Below are 12,262 nucleotides of genomic sequence, written 5' to 3' on the forward strand. Positions count from 1 at the left end.
TCTCATCTTCACTATCATTATCTTCAGACTGAATCTTCCCAAAATGGAATTTTTTACCAACCTCGTCCTCTTTAAAGAAACAAAGAGGAGAATTATGTGATGGTTTCCACTGTCGGAGCGTCTGTGGCTTTGTTTGAGCGAGAGCTTCACATCCAAAGCTAAACCTTGACTTAACACACAAACTCAATTGACAAGAGGAGTATCCATGTTCAAGCCCACCAATTGGCCGAGGACACAATCAGAGGGTTATTGGCAGGTATCTTCTTATCTCCCTGGTGCACTGAAAAAACTCAATTCATTAAAATAATAAAAAAAAGATCTTGGTCCCTCATGTGAGCGGCATGTGATTTTCCATGAACGTTCGGCTCAGAAGGCATCGTGCCTATTATACATTCCATTTATAAATCAAACACCCCTCGTCCTGCGGCTGCACGCTGACATGTCAGCGAGGTTTGGGTCAGCCGCACACACTTCCACGTGAACAGCAGATGAAGGCAAAGAGACAGGGAAGCGGCTCTTTTTTCCCCCCCTTTTCCACCAGTAATAGGCAGCTTGAACGTTAAAATTGGGCTGAGACTCCAAAACCAAAGTCCCATGAACCATAGAAGCAAAGAGACTTGAGATAAAAGACAGGATCTGTCTGTTCTCTTGGATCCTTCACCTTTCTTTCTCTCCCCTTCATCATGTTCATTGGAAAGTAAAGTATGTGCATGTGTGTGTGAATTAAAGAATATATCTAGGAAAAGATGGGATAAAATCTAGCCCAAGAAAGACTTTGGTTTCTAAAACCTGTGAAGGTGGTTTGGGCCTGGGACTCTAGGGCTTTGTCCATGCCCAGAAGTGAAAACAGAGAGAGGACTTTCAGGTTCCCAATCAGAAGGCCATGGAGGGTCCCGCTGAGTAGCTCCACCATGAAGGCAACAGGTACCAAGTCAGCCCAGCCACATTTTAAAGGCACACTGCAGCTCCTTGCTGCATGTGGAACTAGTTTGATCTTGTAGCCTCCTATCCGTGTCAAAACATGCAATTTACAAAGCTCTACTGAGAAGAAGATTTCATTAAGGAAATTAATTTTCTACAGAACAAGCTATGTCAAAATTTTCCAATCTTTGCTCCATTGCCCCCACTCCCATCACTCATAATCCTATTATCTAGTCATGAATAATAGGAAACAAAATTGAGGTGGGGTGGGGTGGGCAAAGGAGAACTCTGCCTGTAACTTGTATTTCCTTTGGACTTTTCTTTACCTACTGTACTAGACAAGAACCAGAGAGGAAATGAGTTGAGGGGATCGAGAAAGATAAGAACCTACCAACAATGAGAGGTTCTGAAATTATACATTATCAGAAAATGATCACGTGTCATGGGTATTGATCCTATATACAAACAAGGGAAAACTGAAGGGGGAAAGGAGATATTGAAAAGTGGTGGTAACATAATTTTGTACCTGCTTTTTTCATATGCCACGTCCTAAGACTTACAGGTCTCCCTGCTCCCCAGGCTTTGAGAAATATGGAATAAATAATTTAGTAAAACCTTATAAAAGGAAAAAAAGTAAAGACAAGGCAGAATACAACTAATTATTTCCATTCAGGCAATAAAATATTGTCAAAACAAATAGGCCATAACATGGTAAGCTAAGAAGACTTATCACTAACATTTCCCACCCAAAGTTCAAATCTAAAGTTATGGTCTAGAATTCAAATGAATTGTGGGAGAAATGGATTGTGTCAGATATGTCTGTCTCGTTGAAGGGTTAGTTGTCATACAGAACAATCTTTTTCAACCTTTGGTTGATATTTGAATTGGCATTTACTGTAGTTTTTCCAAAAAAGATAGATTATAGATAGATTGAGCAAAATATTGAGGGTCTAAGCACTTGAATTTGAAAAAAATAAAAATCTTCAGATAGTTCTAGTATGTATCACAAGTTGAAAACCATTGAAATGGTGGCTTGGCCCATATTTAAGGGCTTTAAATAACAAGTAATAAGTGATTATTTGAACAAAGACTTGTCATTCTATATTCCCTCTTCTAGTAACAAGAATGAATCTATGCTATTTACTTGGCTCCCCTTTATGGCATGGCATTTGCCGGAGGTGGTAGAACTGAGAAAGAAAAGCTAATTGTCTTCGAACTGTAGGCCAACACTCCCCTAGCAGCAGAAAGACCATACTGCCTGTACTTACCAGTCACAAAATGAGCACACTGTAGCCTGCCTGGGTTTGGCATAATTATTATTATTAGAGGCAGTGTTTGTTTATTACTGTTTTCGTTAAGTACCATAACTAAATTGAAGACATTTTTTCTTAGATGTACATAATGTATACCTATCGAGCATTTTTATGTTAGAGTCTGACATTTTTTAGGATAGTTTCTAATTCTTTAATGAACTGAGTACAGATGACTTACGTCTTCAATGTAGATATTCATCTGATTTTGCAAAGTCAGCTTCTGCCTTGGTTGGCAACATCACAGGATGCATAAAACAAGAAATGATAGTTGCAGCAGCATAAAATATAATGGATTAATATTTAAGGTAGTTAATTTGCTTAGAAGCAACATTTAGAAAATATATGCCCCATTTCCTTACAAATGTGCTGCAACCAGTTAAGGAGCATTTATCCCTAGAATATCATGCTATACATAAGTTACTAGCATAGAATGCAACATTAATAATGTTTCTTAAACTTAAAAAATTGTTTGTGCTCTACCCAGATTTTTTTTTTTGCCCAGTAACTTAAGTCTATGTAGTTTCTTCTGTTGTCAACCTATTGCACATACCAATATCCAGAGCTTTATCAAAAAGTCGCAATAAATTTACACTGTGATGTAATCTAGTAATAAAGCATTTAAATAAATGCATATGCTTTCATACAATATTGTAACTGTAAAATGCCTTAGAGAGCTCTTATACTAAACCTATCATTAACAAGTAAGAAAACTAAGGCACAAAGAGGTGAGATACAGATGGCCCAGCTGGGATAAAAATCAAGTTTCCTGACTCATGGTCCAGTACTTTTCTCCTTAAATCATGCTGCCCTGGTAGTCACTAATTAGCAGGGTTCAGATTAATTAAACAACAGGAGATACTGATTCTTGACAAAGAAATCTGACCCACCAGCTTACAACCAACCTAAGATGTGAGCAGAGGAAAGAGAAGCCACAAAAATGTAATAAATTGCAAGCGAAGCAGGTTTGTCTGTAACTATATAGAGGAGTGTGGGGGCTCCTTCTTTGGGGCTGGTTAGAAGCCCAGCCAGTCATGATTACTAACATGCAAAAACATAAGAATTATTTTAGCTATAAATGCCTTCATTAATAAGATACTCAAAGAGAGAACGTTTTTTGTTTCTATATATCTCAGGTAAGATTAAATCTGAACCAAAACACAAAAATTTACCTTCAGTAACAACGCAGGAGCTATCTTGCTCGTTCAATATAACTCCATAAGAGCAAGAGATCTATAATGCCACACTTAGATCACATTTTGTGTATTATGTTTGCTATAAGAAAATTATTTCAGAAATGTTTTGAATGTCAACTAAGACTAGTAAATTTCAATATAGCTTACTAGGAACAGAAAATTATGCTAGCAATCTTTGTATTGCCACTGCTTTATTTTAAATTTAAATACTGTATTTATCCATGTTATATATGAATAGTCTATAGTTTCAAGTAATTCAAAGGCTTATTTTAAAAAAAAGTCTCTGACCCCAAAAATACTGTCCAGAGACAATCTCTCTTAATTATTTTAGCTATTTAATTTGTTAATATTATCTTTCAATAACATGATTACTTGTATGAGTATTCAAAATTAGGCATGAACAATGGACTTCCTCACCTTAGAAATTAAAGATTTAGCTTTTCTTCACCACCACTGTACTCATCATCATCATATATACATAAGATTTTTGCATATAACTGGCCATCTGCATCTGCGGATTCAACCAACCATGGATTGAAAATATTCAGAAAAAAAAAAACTAAAAAATAACAAAACAAGAATAAAAATTATACAAATTTTTAAAAATACAATATAACAACTATTTACATAGCATTTACATTGCATTAGGGATTATAAGTAATTTCAAGATTATTTAAATTGTACGGGAGGATGTGGCTCGGTTATATGCAAATACTACATCATTTTATATAAGGGACTTCGTGGATTTTGGTATTCACAGGAATCCTGGAACCAATCCCCTGCAGACACCGAGACTAGTGTGTGTGTATAATCATACATATACTTGCGCTGAACTCATCACTATCATATATATGTATATTTTCTTTCCCTCTATCCTCTCAATATAATTACATCTTAACTTTTGGTTCATATTCAGTGTTTATAGTATTATTACTATGTCTATCCTAATAATAGATGAGCAACTTTATTAAGTTGATTCTAAGATTCTTTTTTCCCCCTATATTATATCAACTCTGAAAACTGGGTGTGTGGGTGTGTCTTTCAAACTGCTTTTGGCCAAAGGGTCATTGTAATATAGTTGTCATTGCATATGCAAAAGTTTGGTCAAAGCTACTGATACTGTTATTACTTCAGGTGAGTTTGTGCACGGTTGGCATTACACATCAACTGAGTTTAACTACCACATAAAATATCTTCAAGAAGAATTGGCATTAAAACAAAAAGTTATTGTGTACATGGAAAGACAACAAAAAGAATAATAGAGCATAAATTTACTAGTAGTAAGTGTTTTATATTGGAGGAATGACAGTAGCTCAATATTTTCTTGCAAAGCATAATCTAGTACTTTAAAAAATCTAAAACAAAAAGATATCCACGAATAGATGAAGCTATATTATGTTAGTTAATGACAATATGAAAAGATTCCCTATCATAGCAAATGCAACTAAAGACAGGAAAATACACCAAAACCCTCAGTATAGATGCAATAAATTTCAAAGCCGCAGAGACAGATCTGACTGATTAATACGTTACACAGAACTAACATTGTCATTCTGTCATTATTTGATTGCAGAGATTTTTCTTTCTTAGTAGTACATGAAACATTGGTGCACATATAATTGATGGCATCTTAGAGTCAACAAAATATGGAATATAACACAATTGATCTTAGCCAAAAGGCTGAGAAGCCATGGAATATAATATACTATGATTATTGTTTCAGACATTTTGTTTTCCTAGAGCTATTATTTTATATTTTTCATTTGTGTTGTTTTCTAAATGCTTATCAAACTCATCCACAAATTTTTCTCTAAAAGTATAAATATCTTCTGAAAGAAGGCAAGATCAGGAATATTCCCCCTTTTATCTGATTAGTTCCAATCTGCACTGGGAGCTCTGTAGTTCTACTGTGCAACTGATGTCCTAAGTTCCTCCTTCACTAGTATCCCAGGATACTTTTTTCTCCCAATCATATGCATCCGAGATACCATGTTATTCATCTTGACTTGTTTCCTTGTTTGCTATACCATATTCCTTAGTTGGTTCTGGGAAAAGGAGCCACAGATGTCTTATTTTTTGAGAACTTGCATGTCAGAAAATACATTTACTCTGAATAATACTTTTGAAGGATATAAAATTCCAAGTTGGAAGTCATTTACCTTCAGAATTTTTAAGCCATTATTCCATTGTCTTCTAACTTCCAGTGTTGCTGTGGTTAACTCAAATGCCATTCTGATATTCTATGTATGTGACTTAATACCCACTCCCCTGCTCCCTCTGGAAACTTCATGATTTTCTCTTTCTCTCCAGTGTGCTAAAATTCTATGGTGATATCTTGTAATGTGTATCTATTTTCATCCATTATGCTAGGCTCTTGGTGGGCTCATTCAATAAGTAATGAGAAATCTTATAAATTGTTTCTCTGATTATTTCCACCTCTTCTGTTGGTCTATTTTCTTTCTCAGGAACTCCTATCATTTAAATATGGGAAATCCTGGACTGATCCTCTAAGATTTTTAATCTTTTCTATCTTCTATCCTTGTCAAATTGTTCTACTTTATTGGAAATTTCCACCATTTCTTCTTCCTCCTTTATGTTTTCATTTCTGCGATCATATATATATTTTTTGAGATGGGGGACTCACTCTGTTGCCCAGGCTGGAGTCCAGTGGCTCAACCACAGCTCACTGCAGCCTTGACCCCCCAGGCTCAAGCGATCCTCCTATCTCAGCCTCCCAAATAACTGGGTCTACAGGTGCATGCCACCATGCTCAGCTAATTTTTAAATTTTTTTGTAGAGATGGGGTCTTACTATGTTACCCAGTCTGGGGCAATCATAGTTTTAATTTCAAGGGTTCTTTAATATTCTCTGACTGTTCTTTTTTTTATAGCATCATGTTCTTGTTTCATAGATATAATGACTTCTCTTTATTTCTCAGGCTAGTTTTTCCCTCACAGTTTTCTCTCCACATGGTGTCTACTTTCTCCAAATTTCATTTTCTGTTGTTTGGTCTGTCTTTCCTGATACAGGCTTCCCTCAAATGTATGGTAATCTGCTCTTATTTTATTTTATTTTATTGAGATGGAGTCTCGCTCTGTTGCCCAGGCTGGAGTGCCGTGGTGTGATCTCAGCTCACTGCAACCTCCACCCCCCAGGTTCAAGTGATTCTCTTACCTCAGCCTCCCGAGTAGCAGGAACTACAGGAGCGTGCCACCACTCCTGGCTAATTTTTTTGTATTTTTAGTAGAGACAAGGTTTCACCACGTTAGCCAGGATGGTATCAATCTCCTGACCTCATGATCTGCCTGCTTTGTCCTCCCAAAGTGCCGCGATTACCGGCATGAGCCACTGCACCCAGCCCTGTTCATATTTTAAAATGGAGAACTAAAGAGCTGATTGGAAGTTGCAAGGGACTGAGTCTTCATGAGTCACGGACTTCACTCTAAGGTGATTTTGTTTGGTCTTTTCTTTCTTTTTTTTTTTTTTTTTTTTTTTGAGATGGAGTCTCACACTGTCACCTGGGCTGGAGTGCAATGGCACGATCTCAGCTCACTGCAACCTCCGCCTCCGGGGTTCAAGCGATTCTCCTGCCTCAGCTTCCCTAGTAGCTGGGATTACAGGTGCCAGTCACCATGCCCAGCTAATTTTTTGTATTTTTGGTAGAGACGAGGTTTCACTATGTTGGCCAGGCTGGTCTTGAACTCATGACCTCAGTTGATCTACCAGCCTCGGCCTCCCAAAGTGCTGGGATTACAGGCATGAGCCCCCGCACCCAGCCTTGCTTGGTCTTTTCATTACTGGATCTTTGGCTTTCAATACTTTTAGGTCTATGCTCTTGGGTTAATTGGATTCCTCAAAGAAGGGACTTTCAATCTTCTGCATGGCTCCTGGAATTTTGGGAGTCTGGAGAGGCAATGAAATTGGCCTTCACCCCTCTTATTGTATAGAGTTCCACCTGATTACCCAGTTATATCCTCAACCCTCAGCTGTGCTGGTGTCCCCCCGTCCAGAGATCCCCTGGTTCACCTCCCCAGAAAATAGATCTCCTCTCTTTATATTATGGAGTGGAGGAACGAGAAGGGGAGCAATTGCCCACCTTCACAGCAGCAGAAGAATACCGATGTGGGGCTTAACTGATTCTTTAACAATCTCATCAACAATTCTGTTTCCACCCTGTCTACACCTTCATTTTCAAAGTTACCTCATATTGCCAGTTCCTGAGCCTTTGGTGGTTTAGAGGCTCAAATTGGAATTCTTCTGTACTTTTTCCATTGTAAGCTTTCAGTTTTCATGATCTGGAATTTGTCCATTGCCTTTCAACTTCCAACATTTTGTTGTTGTTGTCTCCCCTCACATTCTCTTTGTCCTTGAGAATGTGTGCCTTTAAAAACACCTTTACTTTCATTTTAGTAGGGTGTCAGTGAGGAAGCTGTGGTAATCATATATGTTCAATTCATCAACTTTAGTTGAAAAGCCCCCATTAAACTGTGACATAAATATAATGTCTCTCTTAGAGTCATCCATATGATGGAATTTGAAAGTGTTGGAAATAAGCTTCTATCATAAAAATTCATTCAAACAACATCAGTGGCAAGTGTTCAAATAAAAATATTTATGTATATGTTGTTCTATATCTGCTCTAAGTAACAGGAAAAAAAAGATATTCTCTATAGATGTAAAAAGGCATTTGTTTATATTGACTAGTAGCTAAGGAAAAAGTGAAGGATCTTCCTCTTGTCCATGTCTACTGAGTTTTAGTTCAGATTTTTTCATAACTAGATAGTTGGTTTTCTATCACTACCAAATGGAGAAAGCCCCTGAGAGAGAGAAATATCAACCAAAGTTAGGAACCTGAGTCTCCACAATAAATCCAAGGGTAATATTAATTGAGTTTGGATTATGTGGGTGATTAGGCCACACGCAGTGCCATGATGCTCATCTCCCCAACAGCCATGCCCCCCGACCCCTGCTGCACAGCAGCCTGTGCTTCAAAGGGTGTTGGCCCCACTGACGTCTCCAAAAATGCAAGTCAAGGGAATCCCTTTGAGCTTGTCACAGGGCTCAGGTGACTGAAGCCATAAGACTGCCAACACATGGCATTCTACTAGCCACAAGAATTGGCACTAAACTCAGATCACTTGCCTGATAAATTGAAGAAGGGCATTTCTTCTCCTTGGACATTTTCAAGAAAGCAAATAGCCCAGCTTATTTTTGGCAGCCTCTCTAGATCTGCGAAGAAAGCCAGCTTTGGGTGGAAGACAACAATTTGGATGGCAGAGCAGAGAAGCAAGATAAAAACAAAGAAATAAATAAAACAACTAGATTATTGATCAAAAATACAGAAGCCTGGTCCACCTCTGTATTTTTCAACATGAATCAATAAGCTCCCGTGTTTCCAAAGTTAGATGACATTGGGTTTTTCCTCTACTGATAAACCTCATCACATGTCTGTATTATCTAGCTTGTCTACTACCATTATACAGTTTATTGTGGTGGAAAAATATGTTCTGATGCTTGCCTACATTTACCCAGTTAACCAGTTATAACAGTTATCCAGTTATAAGAGTGTTAAATTGGGTCTGACACTAAAATTCAAAACTTACTAATACATTCACCACAAGAACTTATTTGCAGTTGAGTAAACTCCTCATTTTCAACAGTTATTTTTATTTTATGAAAATAACAAATGTGTGTGTGTGTGTATTCCCTCCCACACCCCCCAGAGACAGCATTTCCTTTCTTCTGTCCTTGCTAATAGTAGCTATGCTTGGGCATAACCTTTAAAAGCCATTTACTATCACCAAAATGAGGACTGTCAAGTCATAAGCATCAGGAAAGAGGAAAGAATTCCCATATTCCAACAAAGCACACTTAACTTAAGAAAATAAACACAGATGCAGACCATTCCTCCACCCAGAGAATTGCTTGAAAGCATTTTTGAACTTTACTGTCCTAAAGATGAGTATGTTATTGATTAAATAACACTAGCAGCTCAAAATGTAGATGTCACAGTATCTGAATAATGCAGACATTTGTAGAAAACCAAACCAGATAATTAAGGAAAATTAATATACTTGGCAAATTTAATTATTTGATTGACTATCTTCAGTAATTTAAATAATTGTCAACTCTCCTTTTTATTTTACACAGCGTAATAATTTCCTAAACAAAATGAGAAACATAACAAGTATAAATGAACAATAAAACAGGATAATTCAAGGGCACATTCCTTAATACTCTTCTCTTCTCTATCCACACTCACTGTCTTGGTCATCCTATCCAGGCTCATGGCTATGAATACCATCAGTACACAATTTGTGATCAGTTTTAAATCTCTAGCCCTGATCTCTCTGCAATCTCAAAACTTCCATATCCAACTACCTTTATGACATCTCCATCTGGATGTCTGATAGACAGCTCTAACTCAGCATGTCCAAAGCTGACCTCTTAATCTTCTCCCTCAAAATCTGCTCTACCTAGTCTTCCCTATCTGTGGGAATGACAGCTTCATTTTTCCAGTTGCTCCAGACAAAAATATCGAGTCACCCTTGTCTTTGTCTCTCAAACATCACATCTAATTTATCAGCAAATCCTTCCTGTTGGCTCTACCAACAAAATATCCAGAATCTGATCACATCTCTCCACCACCAATTCTACCAGCCTGTGCTGAGTCACTCTCCTCTCTTGCTTGGATGTTGCAATAGTCTCCTAACGGGAGATGTTGCTTCCACCTTTGTCCCCCTACGAGATTGATCCTTTTAAGTGTTAAGTCAGATCACCTCACTCCTCTGCTCAAAATCATCCAGTGGCTTCCTATTTTACTCAGCATGAAAACCAAAGCCTTCATGGTGACCTCTGTGAACTCACCCTCTATTTCCTCTCTGACTTCATATCCTTCTCCTCTTTCCCCCTTGCTCACTCAGCTCCAGCCATACTCTGGGCATGCTGTCACCTTAGGGTTGTTCTTCTCTGTTCTCTTCTACTTTCCTTCCAGGTGCCATGAGGTCATATTTGATGAAACCTACCCTGGGGATCCTCTTTAAAACCGAAACCCTCTTCTCTGCAACTGCCTGTCCCAATTTCCCACTATGCCGCTCTATTTTTCTGCTTTTCTTTGGCAATAATCACTTTCTAACATTCTCTGCAGTTTACTGAGCTATAATGTTTGTCTCTCTGTCCCATCAGAAGGCGAGCACCATGAGTTCAGAGATCTTGGTTTGCTCACTGCTGTATCCCCAGCACTAAATCGGTACCTGGAACACAGTGCTGAATAAATAGGGCAGGCACTCTCCTACAAATGCCTTATTTGTTGATGATAAAAACAGAATAATCCCAAGACTACAATTGGACCTTATTTAGTTTCATACAAGGCTTTATAATTTGCACTATTTATTTTCTATTGGATGGAAACTTGATCTTTTTTGAAAATACATAATGATGCATGTAATTCCTAGTACTAATGGAAAAACATGAATAAATAAGATGTAATATCTCATACACTTTCATATAACATATGTCTACAGATTTCAAAGCTTGCCTGTGGATTCCCAACTAACACACTTTGCTTATTTGTACCACTTGGGGTGGCCAGGCAGATACCTTGGGTGTAGTCATGGCTACCTCTTATTTTGAAATAAGTAATTATTTTGCCTCTACTTTTTATGATAAAAATGTCAAACCTAGAAAAAAGTTTTAAAAATAGCATAATGAACACCATATACCCTTTACCTAGTTTCCTAATTATTTTACATTTTGCCACATTTGCTTTCTCTTTCTTTCTCAGGTATATTTTTTTCCTGAATTGTTTGATAGTAATTTGCTGATATCATGATATTTTACCCCTAAATAGTTCAAGTATCACTTAAGAACAAGGACATACTGCTATATAACAATAATAAGAGATCATACTCAAGAAATGCAACATTAATATGATTATCCAAAATATAGCCCATATTCATATTTTCCTAATTTCCCAATAATATTGTTTATAGCTTTGTCTCTTTATATCCAGGGTCTAACCATGGACAATGAATTATATTTAGTTGTCATAGCTCTAAAATACTTCCCCCCTTCATCCTCCTCCTTCTCCTTCTTTATTTATTATGTCATTGACATTTTTAAAGGGTCCAGGCCAATTGTTTCCTCATTACAATATTAAGGTTAAAGATTTTTAACAAAACCTTTACCTAAAAATTGGACTTGCAATACATGCCTTGATAGCTATAAAAGAGGCTGTACGGTAAAGCGATTATAAGCCAAGTTCATGGAGCCAGAACTATCTGGGTTCAAAGCCAGTTCTACCACCCATGAACTGTGAGAAATACTTAGCAGTCCCTTGCCTCAGTTCCCCTATTTATAAGATAGAGATGCTCATACCACCCACCTCATTAAATAGGTCATCATATGCGAGGCGCTTAGAATAGTACCTGGCATGTGGCAAATGCTTTGTAAGTGTTAGCTCTATTTATAGTTTTAAAACAACCTTGATTCATTTCTCTTTGATGGTTGAGATGTAGGGGTTGAAAAACACAGGACTGAAGTGTTACATCTTCCCCAATATAAACAGCAACTCTCAATGGCTTAGCTTGGAATTCTAATTAAGTCTTATGATTGTTTTGGAAGCTCAGAGAGGTTTTGCCCCAACCCTTTTGACAAATGGTATTTAGTGGAGATTCAAAAGGGAGACAAAGGGTGGACTGGCGGTGCAATCCGCCGGTAAGGCTCAGAGATGAGCAGCCTTGGCCTGACACGCCTCTAGAGGGCAGCAGAGGCACGAGCGGCTCTCTGGCTCCCTTGCAAGTGAACCCGCCTGAGTCACTCCTGTCCACAATCCCG

This window comes from Symphalangus syndactylus, chromosome 19 (genome assembly GCF_028878055.3).
Source record: "Symphalangus syndactylus isolate Jambi chromosome 19, NHGRI_mSymSyn1-v2.1_pri, whole genome shotgun sequence".
In the NCBI taxonomy this organism is placed as follows: Eukaryota; Metazoa; Chordata; class Mammalia; order Primates; family Hylobatidae; genus Symphalangus; species Symphalangus syndactylus.